Raw genomic sequence first — 8,445 nt, forward strand, 5'->3', positions numbered from 1 at the left:
TCTGCTCACCCCTGTAGTATCCAAATAACATCACATGAGTTCACTCTTGTCCCTTTTCTGTATTGAAAGCCATGTCTGCTACTTCTACATGCTGCCCCAAGGCATCTCCAAGACAGGAAATAGTTATAATCCAATTAATTAGAATGGCTAATAATAAAAGTCACAGGGTGTCATTAATAATAATTAACATTCCATATTTCTGGAGGAAGCAGCAGTCCAAGAAATTTGCTTTTCCATTCCTAAGCCAGGAAACAAGTGGATGTTGTTGTTATGTGCCCGGTGGGGCCTCAGCAAGGTGTGCTTGTTGGCAAGACCTCCCCCTTGCCTCAGACCTGAACTAATACTGGGAAGCCCTGGGATGCTCCATTGATGCCATTCATATCTATGTTTCTCCTGAAACTGCTGATCCTCCTCCTTATGGCTCTTCTGGAAGAGAGGGAAGGAAGGTCTGGAACTCTTTGGGTGACAAATGGGCTCTGTGGATGGGAAGTGCAAGGGCTGGGGGTGGCTAAGCTATGTCTGAGGCGGATCTTATCATGCCAGGACAGCTCTGGCACCTATTCCAGCTGTATTTGAGCTGTGCTGATGGGATGAAAGGGAACAGACCTATTTCAGAGAAGATCAGTTCCCCATCAAAACTATAAGCTGAAGCTGCTCTGAAAAGGGATGTTGAGGACACAGTGATGGAGCTGGACACATAGCGGGGCCATTCCATGCCTGAAGGAGGAATAACTGCTGGACCTGGCTGAAACATTGCTGAAAGCTTTGTCCCAGCTAAAATGTTTCCTGGTTTTCACAGCCAGGAAAGGTGAGAGGACACCAGGGAATGGGTCTGCAGATGGAGCATTAGGGATATGGGACACTGAAGTGTCCAGGAGGGAAAATAATTCAGGTAGACAGAGGATGTGAATCTGTGCTTCCCATCCCTGAGCCAGTGCCCTGCACACCAGCCCTCATCCCCAGTGCTTGAAGACTTGGTTTTCCTTGGGAAAGAAACAAACAACAAAGCTTGAGAGCAGTGACAAAGCCGTTTTCTCATCCTGTGGCCAGCTCTAGTAATGACACAGCTAAGTGCCCATCTGTGACAGGCCTGTAGGAATTAGCTACATGGTTTGGCACATCACCACTTCCCTGGAGATCCAGAAGATGATGTTAATGCTAAAGCCCACGCAGAGGGAAGGTGCAGGAGCAGTGGCTCAGTGGGCATCCAGGTCATACAGCCTGGCACTGAAACTCCATGTGTGAACTTCGTTGGTAACCCAACCCCAGTCTGAGATGCTTCCATGAATGGTGCTGAGTGCCATGCGAGAAGTACAGGGGATTCATGGGGCTAAAGAAAAGCACAGGTCCTCCTCCAATTTACAGAGAAGGAAGAGCATAAGAGGAAGAGCAGATCCTGATGGAGCCAGTGCAGATGCAGCCAGTCAGGTTCCTACCCCATACGCTCACAGCGCTGGCTGGGGAAGAGCTGTTGGGTGGTCACTAAGCTCTCACCCCCCTGCCTTGCAGGAAGGGTTGAGCAGAGGGACAAATGAGCTCATCCTCACCACAAGTCCTCCTTTGATGTCCGGCCATTCCCCTGGGGTGCAGGTCACATATGGTCCAAACACAGAGCAAACCCTGAGATGCAACATGAGCAGGGAGTGAAATTCCCTCGCTGCTTCCTTTTGGTAGCACTTTCATACCGACCCCTTTCTGCAGTGCTGTTTCTGCAATGCCTCTTTTTATGGCCAGGGATGAGGAAGCAGTAAATCCTGGTTCTAGGTGAGTGGCTAATGCAGCCAAAATGACCCAGTGATAAAATGTCTTAGCACAAGCAATGAACTGATAAGGTGCCATCTTTTCTGACATGTAAGACACAGTCTGGCTCTGGGGAGGAGGGAAGCATGCAGGAGACAACAGCAAGAGCAAGATGAAGCAGGTACGATGAGCATGATGGTGAAAGAGAAACCTCAAGCCCTGGAGAAGCCAGGAGATACAACCCTCACCAACTGGAACAGGGTGCTGGGGGCCAAGAGAGTCTCCTTTGAGTGCCAGGCACTGCCAGGTTCCCTATCCAACTGCTGAGGAAGATTATGTGATAAATGATTGCATTAGTCCAGACAGCTTCTCATTTTCCTCCAATCTGGCCTGTCTGCCCTCTTAGCACAGGGCTCCTGATAGCATTTCTCCCTTCACTGACTTCATTTTTCCTGTTAGGTTGTCAAGCTGTCAGGGGGAAGAAAGGAGAAGCATGGACAAGGCTGTTACTGTCTGTGCTCCAAGAACATCCTGTGCCTCTGCTGTCCCTGCCCTCCCTGGCCCATCTCAGGCAGGGGCCTTCCAATGCTCATCCCCCTTGGAGACCTCCCTGGGCATCACACGTATTCCCACTCATGAGGCAGTGGCTGCCTCTGCCTCTGACCATGCCAAGGATGCAGTGGGGTTTTGTAAGGATTAAGGAATTAATGTGATGCACTGATAACAGTTTAGGGGGGAAAGACCTGTGGCTGCTGTGTTGGGTGCACAGATGATGCTTACGAGCCCTTCTGGGTGAAGCAGATGCTCCTGTCCTGGTTGACTGTTGACGGAGGGAACCAAACTGGTGGTGGGAATCAAGCCAAGTTTGTTCTGGTACAGCTTCCTTTTCTGCACAGCCTGCTTGATGTTTCTGCTGTGAAGACAAAATGGGGAGGTTTTCATCAGTCTGCTGTGTAACCTTCAGCTTGGCACCCATGCAGCAATTCCTCCTCACACCAAGTAGCTCCATGGAGTAGAGATGGTGGCTTTAACAAGGCTGTAGCTTCAGGGTCCTCTGGTCCAGATCAGGGACACAGTTAGGGTGAAACAGCCCTGTTACCCTGCATACCTCCAGTGCCTCCTATGGATTAGGGGGATGCTGCAGGAGGAAGTGGATGAACTTGAGGCTTGGCCTGGTTTGGGATAGAGACACACAGCCAGAGCTGAGCACTTGTATCTCTCCTGGATCCTTCAGCCTGAAAAGGGAATGGTCCAGACAATATTTTAGCTCCCCTGCTCCCACAAATGAAGGGTTTTGAAAACCCTTGATTGTTCTTCTACAGCAACATTGTCAGCCCATATGTGATTCCTAAACACCAGTGTCTCCAAGTCCAGATATCCCCTAGCTGGAGATCACAACAGCATGCAGGGTTGGACTTTTCCCTCCTAATCCCAGCTTTATGAGGTATTCAAAGGCTCCCTGTGTTCTGTATCCTTGTTTCTCTGTTTGCTAAAATGGCATGATAATAATATCTGCACCTTCTGCACATGCTAACAGAGGTGACATGCTGTGAAATCCTGTGGTAGAAGGTGTTCCATAGCTGTGATCCTCTCACCCAAGTGACAGCAGCACTGGGAGCAATGGTGCTGGAACCTGCAGCATTTCCAGGATGTTTCCCTTTCTAAAAGCACTTTACAAACATAAAACAACTCTTCTAAGCCCCTGTGAGGGAGCTGGGGAAGCCTATTTACTCCCAGTACCAGAGCACCCCTCGTTTTCATTTAGCACAGAGTAAAGAGGGACTTTCATGTCTCGTTCCCCACCACCACCCCTAGACAGCATTCCTTCATGCTGATACGAGGGGTAACAGCCTTTTGTAATTGCATTAAAGGCAGTTTAATTCCAAGGAGGCCTGTTCCCTGGACTCGCTCCCCTCCACTGCATCACAATGAGCAGATCAAACAGCATCAGTTCCAACACAGAGATCGATCCGGGATGAGGGGAGCACATCCATGGGCTTGGAAAGCAGTGAAGACAGAGGCCAGCATCCTGCTCCAACAGCAGGGATCTTTGCAAATGTCATTAAGGAAGGGCTGAATTAGGATCTCGGGTACCAGGGAGCAGGGGGGGCTGCAGGCAGGGCCATAGCCAAGTGCTGGGGACATTGGGTGACCTGGGATGTTATCACTTTGCTGGGGCTCCATGGAAAGTGCCAAGCTCAATAAATACAGGGAATTTTTGGCTTTTCAACACCAAGGAGAAAGCCACCTTCCCTGCATGGGGTGGGATGTGCTGCTGGGAAGGGCTGAGGTAGGGTGACAATCCCATATGCCTGTATTTCAGGATTAATTGGATTCTACACAAGAGATCAACATGTAGAAAGTGGTAAAAAATGCTGACTTGCTCTTCAAACATCTTCCCTGCACCCCCATTAGAGAGGCTGTTTAGCTATTTACCTGCTAGATGAGTCTCTGTTGAACCTGTCAATATTAGCATTTGCATCCTTTGAAGCTGGGATAAAGCGGCAGAAATCGGGTGGATCTGCAGAACTTCCACACATCTCATCTCTCCAATTCCGACAGATGAAATGTAATTCAGGAGCAGCGAAATCTTAGCTGGAGCGAGGGGTCAGCTCAGGAGGAAGGTACGGAGACATGGAAGATGTCTGGGAGATTAATTGCTAGATGCGGGCTTCCTGCGAAGCTGGCATTTCAGCAAGGCTCTGATGGGAGACGGAGATGCAGTTATGGGGTGCTCCATTCCTGCCACAGAGGAGTAGGGCATAGAGATGGAGCTTATAAACCCCAATGTAACCATAAGAAGGTGCATCTCAAGGGGCTGCAAAGCTGCCATTAACCTGCATTCCCCTCTTTAACTGTCACCACTGCCTTGCCCTGACCACGCTGCTCCCTCTGGGGACCGCTTTCAGGGTCTGGCTGGGTTTGGTGCCTACAGAAGGCACCAGGCTGATGATAGAGAGGTTGGAGCACCATGAAGGGGTCCCCCAGTCTCTCGCCGAGGGGTCCCCATTCAAACGTGCTGCTGGAAGGGGAAAGAACACCTCTGCAGAGACAAAATCTCATAGTTCCTGGTGCATTTTCAGATAGGTAATATCTCAGAAGAAGGAGATAATCAGTCACTGCAGGCATTGGCAAGGTGTCAGCCTGCTCTTCAGTGATGGTAATTGCTTTTCCTCTCCCCTTCACTGGAGGGAAACTGAGGCTCCTCCATTGCTGCCAGTCCCTGCCCCAAACAGCCTCTTCTGCCTCTATGAGGCCAGAGTGATAGATGGGTACAAGAGGTGCTCCCCAGCATCCCTTGCCACCTCCTGCCAAAGCTGGGCTGCTTTTCCATGGGACACACTCCCTATCCTTGCTTTCCATGGGACATGCTTCCTTCTCCATGCTCCCTGACTGCCCAGCTCCCATAGAGACATGGCCCTAGAGGGGATCTTGTGGATCATGAACCTCTGCTGTTGATGAACTGAATCAGCCCCTAACCCTTATCAGCCTCCTCGTTGAATTCATTCAGGCACAAAACCTTCAGTGCTTTCCCCAGTTTTATCTCCTTTTCTGGCTGAAGAGAGGCAGGAACAAGATGGGGAAGGGACCACAGGATGAGGGTCCATGGCCTTCAAGGAGCCATGCTAGGTCAGAGGAAACAGCAGATTTGATAAGGATGCAAGTAGTTCTCTGCAGCAACCATTTCTTGTATCTCAAGAGCTGGTGATTCCCATTGTCTATCCACATTGTCTCCATCATCTTTCCAATGCCTTCTCCACCCTGCAGAACTGCAGGATTCAGCACCACAGAGGCTTACAGACCCCTGTGTGTGTCTGAGCTCCTCAGTGGCTCATGAGTCCACCCCAAAGGCTTTCAAACGGGGCACATCCCAGCCACAAACTCAAGGAACCCACTTTATTTCCCACCACATGTCCCCAGGGTCACTCCAGGGCCCCTGGAGTCTCAGTTTAAGGAGACAGAAGCCATCACTAATGACATCCATGGTGCTGTGTCCTGCAGAGAGCAGCTGATCTGCATTTTGACAGGGACACAGGGCCCAGCAGACCATGTAAGTATCAATTTTCCAGAGTGGGCAGATCGTGTGTAATTATAGACCATGCCAGGGTTTATGGCCGTGGAGAATCTGTCTAACTGACACAGTTGTTTTGAACTGTTTCCAGGAGGCAGGGATGCAGCCTGGGTCATCCATCCCTCCCATCCCCTCTTCCTGCCCCTCCAAATACTAAATCACAGCACGCTCAGGGCTAAGCCTTGAGCAAAGAGTAACCAAGCAGTAAAGAGCTATAAATGCCAGAAAAGCAGTGCAGAACTTTGCCTCCCTTCTCCAAAACACTGTGGAAAGAACAAGAGATTTGGCTGAGACTCTTGACAGCTCTAAGAGAACACTGCAGCTGAGAGGTTGCTTTGGGCTGGGCTGTGCTATCAAGCCCTGAATATAAGAGGATTATAAAACATCTTCAGGATCATGGATTGGATGGAGATGGACTGTAGGATCTCCTGGTATTTATCCTAACTCCTCATCACCCATATTTTGCCAGGACCAACACAAAGAGCAATGAGGAAAGTGCAAGTACATGTTTGCTTCATAGAATCATAGAATAGTTAGGGTTGGAAAGGACCTCAAGATCATCTAGTTCCAACCTCCCTGCCATGGGCAGGGACACCTCACACTAAACCATATCACCCAAGGCTCCATCCAACCTGGCCTTGAACACTGCCAGGGATGGAGCATTCACAGCCTCCCTGGGCAACCCATTCCAGTGCCTAGCCACCCTAACAGTAAAGAATTTCTTCCTTATATCCAATCTAAACCTCTGCTGTTTAAGTTTGTATCCATTATCCCTTGTCCTGTCACTACAGTCCCTAATGAAGAGTCCCTCTCCAGAATCCTTATAGGCCCCCTTCAGATACTGGAAGGCTGCTATGAGGTCTCATGAGACATGGTGGAGGATATGCAGGTCTTTGCACTGGTTGCTGTTGGGAGACTTGACCTCCATTCCCCTGGTATAAGCTGAGTCAACCTCCAATGAACCTGGTACAAGGGCAGAGCCATGTCCAGGAACATAAAGGCAATCCAATGCTTTGGCATTGAACTAAATGGTCACCCCTTTGTCTATAGCTCCCTCCTCATAGAAGTCATCATCTTTCATAAAACAACTTCGCTGTGAATTAGGGGGAATGAGCCACGTGAGACACGAGGCAGTCTCCTGAGAAACATTTAGACTAAATCTGGGCTCCCCAGTGAGTCAGTGGCAAAGTGGGTGAGAAAAAAAAAAGCCACCGAAAAAAGTGCTTTTAAGAAAGAAAAAAAAAAGGAGATGTTCTGAAAGAAGGGAAAAAACCCTTTGAGCAGACGTTTAATAGCATGGTCATAAAGCAGGGCAATGAGAAAAGGACATGAAATAACAGGATTGGTGCAATCTTCTCTAGCTTCTGAATCACCACCTCTTCTGGGGACCATAAGCATGTAATGGAGAAACCCATCCCAGCCCACCTCACCTGGGTAGCCAGCCAGATACATCCACACTGCTATCCTCTTCCCCATCCCTCACACAAACACCCCCCAGAGCATCCCACCCACAAATGGTGCCCAGGACGCATCACCAAGGGGACAGTGGTCGGTGGAGCAGCAATGGTTTCAGATGGCCTGCTTGTACCATTCCCAAATAGCTAGCTCCATGTAGACACTCTTTGTGGGAGAAGAGAGATTTCCCTTCCAGAATAATTACTCCGCTTGGAAGCACACTAATTAGCCTGGAACAAAGTGGCTCGAGTGTCCGCATGGGGAGCTATTGTGGAATAGCTTATTCTGTCAGAGCTATTCTGGGCAATTTCCTCTCACAAACAGGCTATAAGATTTAATTTTCCTTCTTTCTACAAACAGATGAAAGGTCTGTGCTCACCAACCCCAAATCATCCCAGCCTTCCCTGCCAGGAGCAAGCGATGGGTGCATATTGCCCTGAATTCTCCTCTCTTTGGGACTCTCTGCATTTAATTATTTTGGTGGGTTTTAAGAGGGGATACATAAATCAGGAGGATTTACACCACCAGGACTCTGGACCTTTTCCAAAGGGTGAGGTCTAACCCAGCATAAATTAACCCAAACAATGGCAATTGAGGACAATGTTCTGAGCATCCCACGAACACACTGAGGACTTACGCAATACATGTTTACCAGACAAAGGAAAAGACAGAGAGGAAAAAGCAGTCCCAACAAGTGCTCTGTAAACAGAAGTACCCTCTGTTAACTCAGATTGCAGGTTTTCAAGAAATGCATTATGCATTTCATTAGCCTGCAATTAAATTCACCTTTCCCCAGCATGCGAGATAGCAATGAAAAAGGGAAGGGAGATACCAGGGTAAAAGAGAAGAAAAGCCCATGGTGCTCATAGGGTTGGAAGGTGGAAGGATACTGGGGGTTGTTTTGTGGAGCCTTTAACACCAAGGTGCCCCAGAGGTGGGCAAACTGGTGAACATCAACACAGACCCATCCCTAGCACACATGGGTGCCATGGTTTAGTGTGAGGTGTCCCTGCCCATGGCAGGGGGGTTGGAACTGGATGATCTTAAGGGTCATCTTAATCAGTAGATGATCTTAGGTCTTTCCAACCCTAACTATTCTATGATTCTCACCTGGCTCTTTTGGCATCTTCTTGGCCTGATTCATTTTCTTCCTCTCCCTCCACACACAGAGCAGGTCT

Source organism: Melopsittacus undulatus, chromosome 9, assembly GCF_012275295.1.
Source record: "Melopsittacus undulatus isolate bMelUnd1 chromosome 9, bMelUnd1.mat.Z, whole genome shotgun sequence".
NCBI lineage: Eukaryota > Metazoa > Chordata > Aves > Psittaciformes > Psittaculidae > Melopsittacus > Melopsittacus undulatus.